Genomic DNA, 14486 nt, shown 5'->3' with positions numbered 1-14486 from the left:
CTTTATTCAATCATACATTCAGCAAACATTTACTGAATATCTACCAGGTGCCCGATACTCTGCAAAATGCTGGTGATCCAATGGTAAGCAAAATGGACATGACTTCTGCCTCTATGGAATTTACAGTCTAGTGTGAGACATAAATAATCCCACCAATATGTATAGTAGAAAATTGTGTACCTACTATGAAAGAAAATACAGAGGACTATGTAAGAATATTATTAGAGGACTTAATTTATAGGGAGAACTATTTTTGCTCAAGGATATAGCACATATTAAGCACTATCTTTGTAGGCTTTTTGTTAACATGAAAATATTGGGGACAATGTGAGCCTTAAATGTCCATTCATCTCATTCACAATGATTTACAATAAAATCTTGCTCTAAATTTTCCAAGTATAGAACCATGCACTTTCCTAACATCTCAGCTTTCCTATAAGTCCACTAAATGCTCCAAATTCTCACCAGAAACATTCTCATCTCACTTTTTCAAGAGCTGACCTCACATTTAATCTTGGAAAAGATTTCACTGCCCACTACAGCTCTGAATTTTTTTCTTTTTTTTACTCTAAACAAACACACACACACAAAAAAGAAAAACACAAATTAAGAAAAGGAGAAAGGTATAACAGCTGCAAAAAATGCTAGGTGTGCAGAACACTTATAGCTGGTCGACCTGGCATCTATACTCTCCCTTTATGTGGAATGACCCTAAAATTCATTTGGGGATCTACCCCTTCCCCACTCTCAGCCTGGTGTGCTGAATGGGACAGTCTTCCCAGCTCCATGGGTGAAATATACAACTTGACCCAAAGTCAACCATTGTTCATGGCCAAGTATGTGACATAAGCCAGTCTAGTAGAAGCACATCTCGGGCCTTGTACTAAGAGTGGGATAAAGACCCTTGCTCTATTGCACTGGTTTTGAAGCTAGAAGGGGATTTACCCAGGCACTTCTGACGTCCATCTTGTAATTACAAAGAGAGAGCCGATCTGAGAATACACTGAACACACAAAAAACTACCCTGAGAAATGGAGAAAGGAGAAATAGTCCCTAGTAACACTTTAAGCCCCAGACTCTAGGCCAGTTTTCCCTTGCACACCCCATATGTGGTCCGTAGCAAATATTCTCAGTATTCTTTGCCCAACATACAATGGAAAGAGAGTTCAACCAACACAGCCACCTCTCCTTTATTCCGTACCTAAAGGCTAGTCTCTGCCTTTTAGATTTTCCATGTAATCACCCTACACTAGTCCACTATGTTCCCTTAACCACAGGGGACACATATCAAGTTCTTCATGCCATCTGTTAAATCTCCTCTCTCCTGATCTGAGATGAGGAAGAAAGCACACTCCCAACCTGCCTCCTTGGAGATGGGACTCACCACAATGCTCTCCAAAGAAACCCTGAAACAATTTCTACTCTCTCAACTTTTTCATGATCTTTATGTGGGCGAGAGATTTAAGAATCATGTAACCAGTTCTCATTTTACTCCTTTGGAAATCCTGCATAGGAATCACCTCCTCCTTTAGAGCACAGCATTAATTATATCTTTGGATCTTGGCTGAAACATCCATTTCAATATTGTTACATGTGAACATTACCCATCTATCACATATTTTGCAAGGGAAAAAAGTTGAAAACTGCTTCAATGTTTTCACATTTCCTGCAGAGCCAAAAATGAGAAGACTGGCCCAGAGATAATCATCAACAAGAACCAAGTTCATAAAAACTGAAATGAAATGAAATGAAATAAAATAAAATAAACCAAGCTCATATTTTCAGTATTCAGGTAACATCAAAGGGTTTAGAGGAAAGCAATCAAGATGATTAAAGAGTATAAAAATTAAGGATAAAGGAATTATGATCTCCTGAAAGTAAATACCTAACTGTAATAATAACATACAAGAATGTCTACACTCCAGAGGAGTGTGTCAGGCTAGCTCATCTAAACTCATAACAACTTTAACTTGGCTATAACAGAACAAATGAACATAAATCCTTGCAGAAAGAATTATTAAATATTTTAATGGGTTACGAATGGAGGTCATGGGTACTTCTTTGAAGTTTTTTTTTGTGTGTTTTTTTTTTTGCGGTACGCGGGCCTCTCACTGTTGTGGCCTCTCCCGTTGCGAAGCACAGGCTCTGGACACACAGGCTCAGTGGCCATGGCTCACAGGCCCAGCCGCTCTGCGGCTTGTGGGATCCTCCCGGACAGGGGCACGAACCCACGTCCCCTGCATCGGCAGGTGGGCCCCCAACCACTGCGCCAGCAGGGAAGCCCCTGAAATTATTTTTTAAAATAGAAAATCCTCTCTTTAAAATACCTTAGAGGGAGGGCAGACAGCAGAAGCAAAAAGAACTACAATCCTGCAGCCTGTGGAACAAAAAACACATTCACAGAAAGATACAAAAGATGAAAAAGAGGGCTATGTACCAGATGAAGGAACAGGTTAACAGCCTAGGAAAACAACTAAATGAAGTGGAGATAGGAAACCTACCAGAAAAAGAATTCAGAATAATGATAGTGACGATGATTCAGGACCTCGGAAAAACAATGGAGGAAAAGATCGAGGAGATGCAAGAAATGTTTAACAAAGATCTAGAAGAATTAAAGAACAAACAAACAGAGATGAACAATACAATAACTGAAATTGAAAAATACACTAGAAGGAATCAATAGCAGAATAACTGATGCAGAAGAACGGATAAGTGACCCGGAAGACAGAATGGTGGAATTCACTGCTGCAGAACAGAATAAAGAAAAAAGAATGAAAAGAAATGAAGACAGGGGTTTCCCTGGTGGCGCAGTGGTTGAGAGTCCGCCTGCCAATGCAGGGGACACGGGTACGTGCTCCAGTCCGGGAAGATCCCACATTCCGTGGAGCGGCTGTTCCTGTGAGCCATGGCCGCTGAGCCTGCACGTCCGGAGACTGTTGCTCCGCAATGGGAGAGGCCACAACAGTGAGAGGCCCGCGTATAGCAAAAAAATAAATAAATAAATAAATAAAAAGAAATGAAGACAGCCTAAGAGACCTCTTGGAAAACATTAAATGCAACAACATTCACATTATAGGGGTCTCAGAAGGAGAAGAGAGAGAGAAAGGACCCAAGAAAATATTTGAAGAGATTATAGTCGAAAATTTCCCTAACATGGGAAAGGAAATAGCCACCCAAGTTCAGGAAGCGCAGAGAGTCCCATACAGGATAAACACAAGGAGAAACATGCCGAGACACATAGTAATCAAGTTGGCAAAAATTAAAGACAAAGAAAAATTATTGAAGGCAGCAAAGGAAAAACGACAAGTAACATACAAGGGAACTCCCATAAGGTTAAGAGCTGATTTCACAGCAGGAACTCTACAAGCCAGAGGGAGTGGCATGATATACTTAAAGTGATGAAAGGGAAGAACCTACAAACAAGATTACTCTACCCCGCAAGGATCTCATTCAGATTCGATGGAGAACTCAAAAGCTTTACAGACAAGCAAAAGCTAAGAGAATTCAGCACCACCAAACCAGCTCTACAACAAATGCTAAAGGAACTTCTCTATGCAGGAAACACAAGAGAAGGAAAAGATCTACAATAACAAAACCAAAACAATTAAGAAAATGGTCATAGGAACATACATATCGATAATTACTTTAAACGTGAGTTAATTAAATGTTCCAACCAAAAGACACAGGCTAGCTGTATGGGTACAAAAACAAGACCCATATATATGCTATCTACAAGAGACCCACTTCAGACCTAGGGACACATTCAATATGAAAGTGAGGGGATGGAAAAAGATATTCCATGGAAATCTAAAGAAAGATGGAATAGCAAAACTCATATCAGATAAAATAGACATTGAAATAAAGAATGTTACAAGAGACAAGGAACGACACTACACAATGATCAAGGGATCAATCCAAGAAGAAGATATAAGAATTATAAATATATATGCACCCAACATAGGAGCACCTCAATACATAAGGCAACTGCTAACAGCTATAAAAGAGGAAATCGACAGTAACACAATAATAGTGGGGGACTTTAACACCTCACTTACCCAACGGACAGATCATCCAAAATGAAAATAAATAAGGAAACAGAAGCTTTAAATGGCACAATAGACCAGATAGATTTAATTGATATTTATAGGATATTCCATCCAAAAACAGCAGATTACACTTTCTTCTCAAGTGTGTTCTCTATCCTGGAACATTCTCCAGGATAGATCACATCTTGGGTCACAAATCAAGCCTCAGTAAATTTAGGAAAATTGAAATAGTATCAAGTATCTTTTCCGACCACAATGCTATGAGATTAGATATCAATTACAGGAAAAAATCTGTAAAAAATACAAACACATGGAGCCTAAACAACACACTACTTAATAACCGAGAGATCACTGAAGAAATCAAAGGGGAAATCAAAAAATACCTAGAGACAAATGACAATGAAAACACAATGATCCAAAACCTATGGTATGCAGCACAAGCAGTTCTAAGAGGAAAGTTTATAGCTATACAAGCCTACCTCAAGAAACAAGAAAAATCTCATATAAATAATCTAACCTTAAACCTAAAGGAACTAGAGAAAGAAGAACAAACAAAACCCAAAGTTAGCAGAAGGAAAGAAATCATAAAGATCAAAGCAGAAATAAATGAAATAGAAACAAAGAAAACAAAAGCACAGATCAATAAAACTAAAACCTGGTTCTTTGAGAAGATAAACAAGATTGATAAACCATTAGCCGGACTCATCAAGAAAAAGAGGGAGAGGACTCAAATCAATAAAATTAGAAATGAAAAAGGAGAAGTTACAACAGACACCACAGAAATTCAAAGCATCCTAAGAGACTACTCCAAGCAACACTATGCCAATAAAATGGACAACCTGGAAGAAATGGACAAATTCTTAGAAAGGTATAACCTTCCAAGACTGAACCAGGAAGAAATAGAAAATATGAACAGACCAATCACAAGTAATGAAATTGAAACTGTGATAAAAAATCTTCCAACAAACAAAACTCCATGACCAGATGGCTTCACTGGTGGATTCTATAAAACATTTAGAGAAGAGCTGTCACCCATCCTTCTCAAACTCTTCCAAAAAATTGCAGAGGGAGGAACACTCCCAACCTCACTCTATGAGGCCACCATCACCCTGATACCAAAACAAGAAAAAGATAATACAGAAGAAAAAATTTACAGACCAATATCACTGATGAATATAGATGCAAAAATCCTCCACAAAACACTAGCAAACAGAATCCAAAACACATTAAAAAGATCACACGCAGGGCTTCCCTGGTGGCGCAGTGGTTGAGAGTCTGCCTGCCAATGCAGGGGACATGGGTTCGTGCCCCGGTATGGGAGGATCCCACATGCCGCGGAGTGGCTAGGCCCGTGACACACGGCCGCTGAGCCTGCGTGTCCGGAGCCTGTGCTCCACAACAGGAGAGGCGACAACACTGACAGGCCCACGTACTGCAAAAAAAAAAAAAAGATCATACACAAATGATCAAGTGAGATTTATCCCAGAGATGCAAGGATAATTCAACATATGCAAATCAATCAATGTGATACACCATTGAAACAAATTAAAGAATAAAAACAATATGATCATCTCAACAGATGCAGAAAAAGCTTTTGACAAAATTCAACATCCATTTATGATAAAAACTCTCCAGAAAGTGGGCATAGAGGGAACCTACCTCAACATAATAAAGGTCATATATGACAAACCCACAGCAAAAATCATTCTCAATGGTGAAAAACTGAAAGCATTTTCTCTAAGATCAGGAACAAGACAAGGATGTCCACTCGTTCCACTATTATTCAACATAGTTTTGCCATGGCAATCAGAGAAGAAAAAGAAATAAAAGGAACACAAACTGGAAAAGAAGAAGTAAAATTGTCACTGTTTGTAGGTGATGTGATACTGTACATAGAGAATCCTAAAGATGCCACCAGAAAACTACTAGAGCTAATCAATGAATTCGGTAAAGTTGCAGGATACAAAATTAATGCTCAGAAATCTCTTGCATTCCTATACACTAATGATGAAATATCTGAAAGAGAAATTAAGGAAACACTACCATTTACCATTGCAACAAAAAGAATAAAATACCTAGGAATAAACCTACCTAGGGAGACAAAAGACCTGTATGCAGAAAACTATAAGACACTGTTGAAAGAAATTAAAAATGATACAATCAGATGGAGAGATATACCATGTTCTTGGACTGGAAGAATCAATATTGTGAAAATGACTATATTACCCAAAGCAACCTACAGATTCAATGCAATACCTACCAAATTACCAATGGCATTTTTTTACAGAACTAGAACAAATCATCTTAAAATTTGTATGGAGACACAGAAGACCCCTAATAGCCAAAGCAGTCTTCAGGGGAAAAAATGGAGCTGGAGGAATCAGACTCCCTGACTTCAGACTATACTAAAAAGCTACGGTAATCAAGACAGTATGGTACTGGCACAAAAACAGAGACATAGATCAATGGAACAGGATAGAAAGTATAGAGGTAAACCCACACAGCTATGGTCAACTAATCTATGACAAAGGAGGCAAGGATATACAATGGAGAAAAGACAGTCTCTTCAGTAAGTGGTGCTGGGAAATTTGGACAGCTACATGTAAAAGAATGAAATTAGAACACCCCCTAACACCATACACAAAAATGAACTCAAATGGATTAGAGACCTAAATGTAAGACCAGACACCATAAAACTCTTAGAGGAAAACATAGGAAGAACTCTCTTTGACATAAATCACAGCAAGATCTTTTTTGATCCACCTCCTAGAGTAATGGAAATAAAAACAAAAATAAACAAATGGGACCTAATGAAACTTAAAAGCTTTTGCACAGCAAAGGAAACTGCAAACAAGACGAAAAGACAACCCTCAGAATGGGAGAAAATATTTGCAAACGAATCAACGGACAAATGATTAATCTCCAAAATATATAAACAGCCCATGCAGCTCAACATTAAAAAAAACAAACAACCCAATCCGAAAATGTGCAGAAGATCTAAATAGACATTTCTCCAAAGAAAACATACAGATGGCCGAGAAGCATATGAAAAGCTGCTCAAAATCACTAATTATTAGAGAAATGCAATTCAAAACTACAATGAGGGGCTTTCCTGGTGGCGCAGTGGTTGAGAGTCTGCCTGCCGATGCAGGGGACACAGGTTCGTGCCCAGGTCCAGGAAGATGCCACATGCCATGGAGCGGCTGGGCCTGTGAGCCATGGCCGCTGAGCCTGCATGTCCGGAGCCTGTGCTCTGCAACGGGAGAGGCCACAACAGTGAGAGGCCCATGTACCGCAAAACAAAACAAAACAAAACAAAAACTACAATGAGGTATCACCTCACAGCAGTTAGAATGGGCATCATCAGAAAATCTACAAACAACAAATGCTGGAGACGGTGTGGAGAAAAGGGAACCCTCTTGCACTGTTGGTGGGAATGTAAATTGATACAGCCACTATGGAGAACAGTATGGAGGTTCCTTAAAAAACTAAAAATAGAATTACCATATGATCCAGCAATCCCACTACTGGGCATATACCCAGAGAAAACCATACTTCAAAAAGACACATGCACCCCAATGTTCATTGCAGTAGTATTTACAATAGCCAGGTCATGAAAGCAATCTAAATGCCCATCGACACATGAATGGATAAAGAAGATGTGGTACATATATACATCGGAATATTACTCAGCCATAAAAAGGAACGAAGTTGGGTCATTTGTAGAGACTGTCATACAGAGTGAAGTAAATCAGAAATAAAAAAACAAATATTGCATATTAACGCATATATGTGGAACCTAGAAAAATGGTACAGATGAACCGGTTTGCAGGTCAGTAATTGAGAAACACATATGGACACCAAGGTGGGAAAGTTGGGGGGAGGGGGGGCGGGGGCAGGGTGGTGTGATGAATTGGGAGATTGGGATTGACATGTATACACTGATGTGTATAAAATAGATGACTAATAAGAACCTGCTATATAAAAAAATAAATAAAATAAAATTCAGAAAATAAAAATGAAATAAAATAGCTTAGCAGAAGTCTTGCTCTAAAACAGGGTGTGATCTCTTTAATGTCCTGTGAAGCTTTTGCATGTATGGCCATTGCTGATTCTCCTACTCTAGTTTCTTCAGGTCTCTTATTGGTGCCCTTTGCTCTAATTTCTTTTCTTTTATCTTAGGTATCTCCTGTTTCTCAACATCCTGCTCAAGGCAGTTTCTGGTTAGCTTCTGACACTGTCTCAATTTATAACAAGAAGTGAAAACAAATTCTCCATCCATAAGTGAAACATAGCACTATGCCTGATATGTGGTTTTGAAAGGCTTTGACATGTTTGCTCATCTATGTCACCCACAGAATCTCCCTCTACAGTCTGAACTTGGTTTTAATATCTTGTAGAATTCTGTAGTTGGAGAGAAGACGTAAAAAGTTTTGAGATTTTGCTAGTTTCTGGAAGGTTTTTATTGGCTGCAAGTTATGACTGAAATTATTTACTCGCTCTTGAGTTTAATATGTAAAAGAGACTTCTAGTCCCCTCCACCAGGAAGCCTACAGAACCCACTGAACTAACCTTACGCACTGGGGGAAAACACCAAAAACAACGGGAACTACGAACCTGCAGCCTGTGAAAAGGAGACAGCAAACACAGTAAGTTAAGCAAAATGAGAAGACAGAGAAACACACAGCAGATGAAGAAGCAAGGAAAAAACCAACCAGACCAAACAAATGAAGAGGAAATAGGCAGCCTACCTGAAAAAAAGAGTAATGATAGTAAAGATGATCCCAAATCTTAGAAATACAATGGAGAAAATACAAGAAACATTAAACAAGGACCTAGAAGAAATAAAGAGCAAACAAACAGTGATGAACAACACAATAAATGAAATTTTAAATTCTCCAGAAGGAACCAATAACAGAATAACTGAGGCAGAAGAATGGATAAGTGGTCTGGAAAATAAAAAGTGGAAATAACTACTGCAGAGCAGAAAAAAGAAAAAAGAATGAGAAGAATTGAGGAAAGTCTCAGAGACCTCTGGGATAACATTAAACATACAAACATTCGAATTATAGGGGTCCCAGAAGAAAAAGAGAAAAAGAAAGGGACTGAGAAAATATTTGAAGAGATTACAGTTGAAAATTTCCCTAACATGGAAAAGGAAATAGTCAACTCCAGGAAGTGCAAAGAGTCCCATACAGGACAAATCCAAGGAGAAACATACCAAGACACATATTAATCAAAGTATCAAAAATTAAATACAAAGAAAAAATATTAAAAGCAGCAAGGGAAAAACTACAAATAACATACAAGGGAATCCCCATAAGGTTAACAGCTGATTTTCCAGCAGAAACCTTGCAAGCCAGAAGGGAGTGGCAAGACACATTTAAAGTGATGAAAGGGAAAAACCTACAACCAACATTACTCTACCCAGCGAGGATCTCATTCACATTTGACAGAGAAATTAAAACTTTTACAGAAAAGCAAAATCTAAGAGAATTCAGCACCACCAAACCATTACAACAAATGCTACAGGAACTTCTCTAGGCAGGAAACACAAGAGAAAGAAAAGACCTACAATAACAAAACCAAAACAATTAAGAAAATGGTAATAGGAACATACATATCAATAATTACCTTAAATGTAAATGGGTTAAATGCTCCAACCAAAAGACATAGACTGGCTGAATGGATACAAAAACAAGACCCATATAATATGCTGTCTACAAGAGACCCACTTCAGACCTACGGACACATGCAGACTGAAAGAGAGGGGATGGAAAAAGATATTCCATGCAAACAGAAATCAAAAGGAAGCTGGTGTAGCAATTCTCAGATCAGACAAAATAGACTTAAAATAAAGACTGTTACAAGAGACAAAGAAGGACACTACACAATGATCAAGGGATCAATCCAGGAAGAAGATATAACAATTGTAAATATATATGCACCCAACATAGGAGCACCTCAATACATAAGGCAAATGTTAACAGCTATAAAAGAGGAAATCGACAATAACACAATAATAGTGGGGGACTTTAACACCCCACTTCCACCAACAGACAGATCATCCAAAATGAAAATAAATAAGGAAACACAAGCTTTAAATGATACATTAAACAAGATGGACGTCATTGATATTTATAGGACATTCCATGCAAAAACAACAGAATACACTCACTTCTCAAGTGCTCATAGAACATTCTCCAGGATAGATCATATCTTGGGTCACAAATTAAACCTTGGTAAATTTAAGAAAACTGAAATAGTATCAAGTATCTTTTCCGACCACAATGCTATGAGACTAGATATCAATTACAGGAAAAATCTGTAAAAAATACAAACACATGGAGCCTAAACAACACACTACTTAATAACTGAGAGATCACTGAAGAAATCAAAGAGGAAATCAAAAAATACCTAGAGACAAATGACAATGAAAACACAATGACCCAAAACCTATGGGATCCAGCAAAAGCAGTTCTAAGAGAGAAATTTATACCAATACAATCCTAACTCAAGAAATAAGAAACATCTCAAATAAACAACCTAACCTTACACCTAAAGCAATTAAAGAAAGAAGAACAAAGAAACCCCAAAGTTAGCAGAAGGAAAGAAATCATAAATATCAGATCAGAAATAAATGAAAAAATAGCAAAGATCAATAAAACCAAAAGCTGGTTCTTTGAGAAGATAAACAAGATTGATAAACCATTAGCCAGACTCATCAAGACAAAAAAGGAGAGCTTTACCCAGCAATCCCACTACTGGGCATATACCCTGAGAAAACCATAATTCAAAAAGAGTCATGTACCACAATGTTCATTGCAGCTCTATTTACAATAGTCAGGACATGGAGCAACCTAAGTGTCCATCGACAGATGAATGGATAAAGACGTGGCACATATATACAATGGACTATTACTCAGCCATAAAAAGAAACGAAATTGAGTTATTTGTAGTGAGGTGGATGGACCTAGAGACTGTCATACAGAGTGAAGTAAGTCAGAAAGAGAAAAATAAATACTGTATGCTAACACATATATATGGAATCTAAAAAAAAAAAAAAAAGGTTCTCAGGAACCTTGGGGCAAGACAGGAATAAAGACGCAGATGTAGAGAATGGACTTGAGGACATGGGGAGGAGGAAGGGTAAGCTGGGGCTAAGTGAGAGAGTGGCATGGACTTATATACACTACCAAATGTAAAATAGAGAGCTAGTGGGAAGCAGCCGCATAGCACAGGGAGATCAGCTCGGTGTTTTGTGACCACCTAGAGGGGTGGGATAGGGAGGGTGGGAGGGAGACGCAAGAGGGAGGAGATATGGGGATATATGTATATGTATAGCTAACTCACTTTGTTATAAAGCAGAAACTAACACACTACTGTAAAGCAATTATACTCCAATAAAGATGTTAAATAAAAAAAAAAGAAACTTCTAAATAGGCTGCCTTAGGCTTTTCAGTGCTATCTAGACCTATGATGTAAAAACTGTAAAACAGTGTGGGAGAGAAAAGATAAGTTTAGAGGAAAATACCTCAAGTAACCCAAAGAATTTTTTAATAAATGCTTTTATGTTTCTATCACACATATTCTCCCCCTGACCTCCAACCTTAATATCTATTATCCCTGCATATGGTGTTTCCAAGAGTGGGTAAAGAATTCTGGCATCCATGTGTATGTATGTGTGTATATGTGTACATATGCGTGTAACATTTGCATATATACATAACATACATAAGAGTTGGTGGCACATAGATATATCTTATCTCCTCCAAACCCCAATGAAGATGAAAAATATATTTTCGAGAAGAAAACTGATATTTGCATATAGATAGATAGGGATACATCCAACTCTCAGCTTACTGGTTTTTTCATCATCTTGAATCCCTACAGCAAAGGTATGCCCAGCACCACAGACTATTTTTTCTCCATAGCAGGAATTCTGAATTTGCACATGTGAAAGCAAAGGGTATCAGGGGTTCACATGTAAAAACCTTCATGAGTAGAAAAATGCAGTATTCATCGTCTTCGACAGAACCAAAAATGTCAAATAACAGAGGATATTTAAGAAAACTAAGGTATTGACTGATTGAATGATCCAATCTGATATTTCTGCAAGATCTAATTCATAGCGCCAAGACATCATTCCAGTAAATCAAGTTGAAAAGAAAAGAGGCTTATTTTTATAATCCATCTTTCCTCAGCAAGGTTGGTTTCCATAGCCACAGGCTTGTCAGCCAGGTGGTTTGGTTAATGATGACCCTAGGGAGGCAACAATATGGGTCTCCATTTCTCCATCTCTGTTTGCAAAGCACAGCCAAATTGGTTCTAGAAGTTGTCTGAGAAGTAGACTGTGTCCCCAAAGAGACTAATAATCTCTGATCAGCAACATCTTCAATAAAAAGGGCAGACAGCAATTCTTGGTTTGTCTACAATCCAATACTCTCTTAGGGAGCAGTAATGCTGCCATGGAATTCCCCTCAGCCTGAGGAGAAAGGCAAACAAATCCGTCGCCCTATCAAACAGCCTGGATGTTTTTTCTTTAATACTCAGAAATCCCAGGGTTTCTTTCTGAACCTCAGCTGCTTCATCTATAAACAGAGAGGTTTGCTCGGTCTCTTCCGTTCCAACATGCTGATTCTGCTCCCTGACCTAACAATTCCTGTTCCACCATAAAAAACTTCTCATGATCTTTCTGCCCCACTTCTCTTTTCCAATGCTGGCCACACAACAAAGCACTGGTACCCAGTAGGACACTCTTCTGGTTTGTTAAGCCAAAAGCCACATGATTTCTCCACCTTTGTAACTCAGTCTTTTAGCTCTAGCCTGATTTGGGAACCAAACACTCAAGATATAGAACACTAAATTTGTCAAAAGTGCATCACATTTCAAAAGCACAGCAATAAGTCTTTGTTGATCCTGCTGACCTTCCAAGCTATTATTCAGTTTCTCTCCTTTTCTTGCCAAATTTAATTATATGGTCTACAGAACATCACCTCTCCTATTGTCACCAAATTGTCACCAAATTCCTTCTTAAATAGCTGAGATAAGATTTAACTGCCAACATTCCACTGAAATATTTCTCTTGAAGGTCACAAATGACTAAATTAAGGCTAAAGCTGATGAGTTTTTCTCAGTCCTTATTATTCTTGATCTTTTCTCAGCATTTGACACAGTTAATGACCTCCTGTTTTTCAAATTATGTCCCCCCATGGATTCTGTGACACCGTCCAATCGCAGTGTCCCATTTTGTGGCTGCTCCTTCTCCATCTCCTTCTGCCTTATGTTTCACCTCCTAGTACCCAAATGTGTGTTTTCCCAAGGTCCTGACCTCTATTCTTCAATCTTTTAGTCTATGCCCAATCCCTCTGAAACTTCATCTACTTCCATGTCTTCAATTATCATTGATAACCTCCAAATAGACATCTGTGACTTTCAAGTCCACAGCTCTGAGCATTCATGGCTCTATAGATTTATTTACCAGAAATTTCCCCCTTAAACATTCTGTTCTATTTTTTAAATCAACACACTCAAAGCTGAAGGCTTTGTCTTCCCAGCTCCCAAACCAGTTAACTGTCCAAAACTTCTCTATTTGGTCAGTAGAAACACCAACCTAGAGACCTGAAAACATTCACTTTATGCTTCATGTGGTAAATATGAATTGATGGTCTCTTTTATGCCAAGCAGAATTCTAAGTACTAAGTACTAGAAACACAATGATAAGGCCCAATCCTTGTCCTCAAAGGGTTCGCCCTCTACTTCCTCTACCACATATTTATTCCATTATGCCTTTTAATTGGGATTATAATATTTTCCCCCAAACCATCTCCTCTTTGAACTTCACTTTTTCTGCCCACATATACCTCACTTGGCCTCCTACTTATACTCAAAGTTCTAAAGTAATCCTTCATTTCTTCTTCCTTTATACCCTATTGCTTTCTAGGTTCTATCAAATTTCCTTTGTAATATTACTCATACTCAACAGTAAACATTTACTGGGTGACTTCCAACTGCTAAGCACTGTGCTAAGCAAGGAGAACACAGTGATAAAGATGACACAAAGTCTCTGCCTTCAACAACTTCAGAGTTAGTGTAAGAAAGAGACAAGTAAATAAATAATTACAGTGCAGCAGCACAAATATTATAAATGGGCCTAAAAGAGAAGCCCCTAACCTAACTTGGATTCAAGGAAGACTTCCCAAAGAACATGACTCTTGAGTTGAGCTATAACGTATTACATGGTGTTAACCTATCAGACTGGGGCATTCCAGACAGGAACAGCAAGTGGTTCAGTAGAACTGACGTATGTACACAGGGAGTGACAAGCAAGAGGTGAGACTGGGAAAGTAGAAATAGGTCACATTAAACATAAGAGTCATGGCGTTTTATAGGCTGAATTATGTCCTCCAAAAAGACGTGTTGAAATCCTCCTAGCCCCCC

Source organism: Stenella coeruleoalba (genome assembly GCF_951394435.1).
Source record: "Stenella coeruleoalba genome assembly, chromosome: 9".
Classification (NCBI taxonomy): domain Eukaryota; kingdom Metazoa; phylum Chordata; class Mammalia; order Artiodactyla; family Delphinidae; genus Stenella; species Stenella coeruleoalba.
This window is presented reverse-complemented; position numbering follows the sequence as displayed.